Genomic DNA, 510 nt, shown 5'->3' with positions numbered 1-510 from the left:
CCTAAGTTTGAGAAATCCTACCGAGTGGTGAGCCTGCCTCTCACTCGAGGGCTTAGCTCCAGCCCAGTTCTCGCCTAAGTTTGAGAAATCCTACCGAGTGGTGAGCCTGCCTCTCACTCAGGGGCTGAGCTGCAGTCCAGTACTCGCCTAAGTAATAAAAAGTCCTCCCAAACGGCATCCCCCGGAGGTTGCACCGTTAATAAGAAGGACGAGATTGTGGTGAGCACCACTCACCTAAGTTTGAAAAATCCTACCGAGTGGTGAGCAACCCTCCCACTCGGGGGCTTAGCTGCAGCCCAGCGCTCGCCTAAGTTTGAAAAATCCTACCGAGTGGTGAGCAACCCTCCCGCTCGGGGGCTTAGCTGCAGCCCAGCGCTCGCCTAAGTATTGAAAAATCCTACCGAGTGGTGAGCAACCCTCCCACTTGGGGGCTTAGCTGTAGCCCAGCGCTCGCCTAAGTTTGAAAACTCCTACCGAGTGGTGAGCAACCCTCCCGCTCGGGGGCTTAGC

Source organism: Triticum dicoccoides, chromosome 4B (assembly GCF_002162155.2).
Source record: "Triticum dicoccoides isolate Atlit2015 ecotype Zavitan chromosome 4B, WEW_v2.0, whole genome shotgun sequence".
In the NCBI taxonomy this organism is placed as follows: Eukaryota; Viridiplantae; Streptophyta; class Magnoliopsida; order Poales; family Poaceae; genus Triticum; species Triticum dicoccoides.
Note: the sequence above shows the minus strand (reverse complement) of the source record.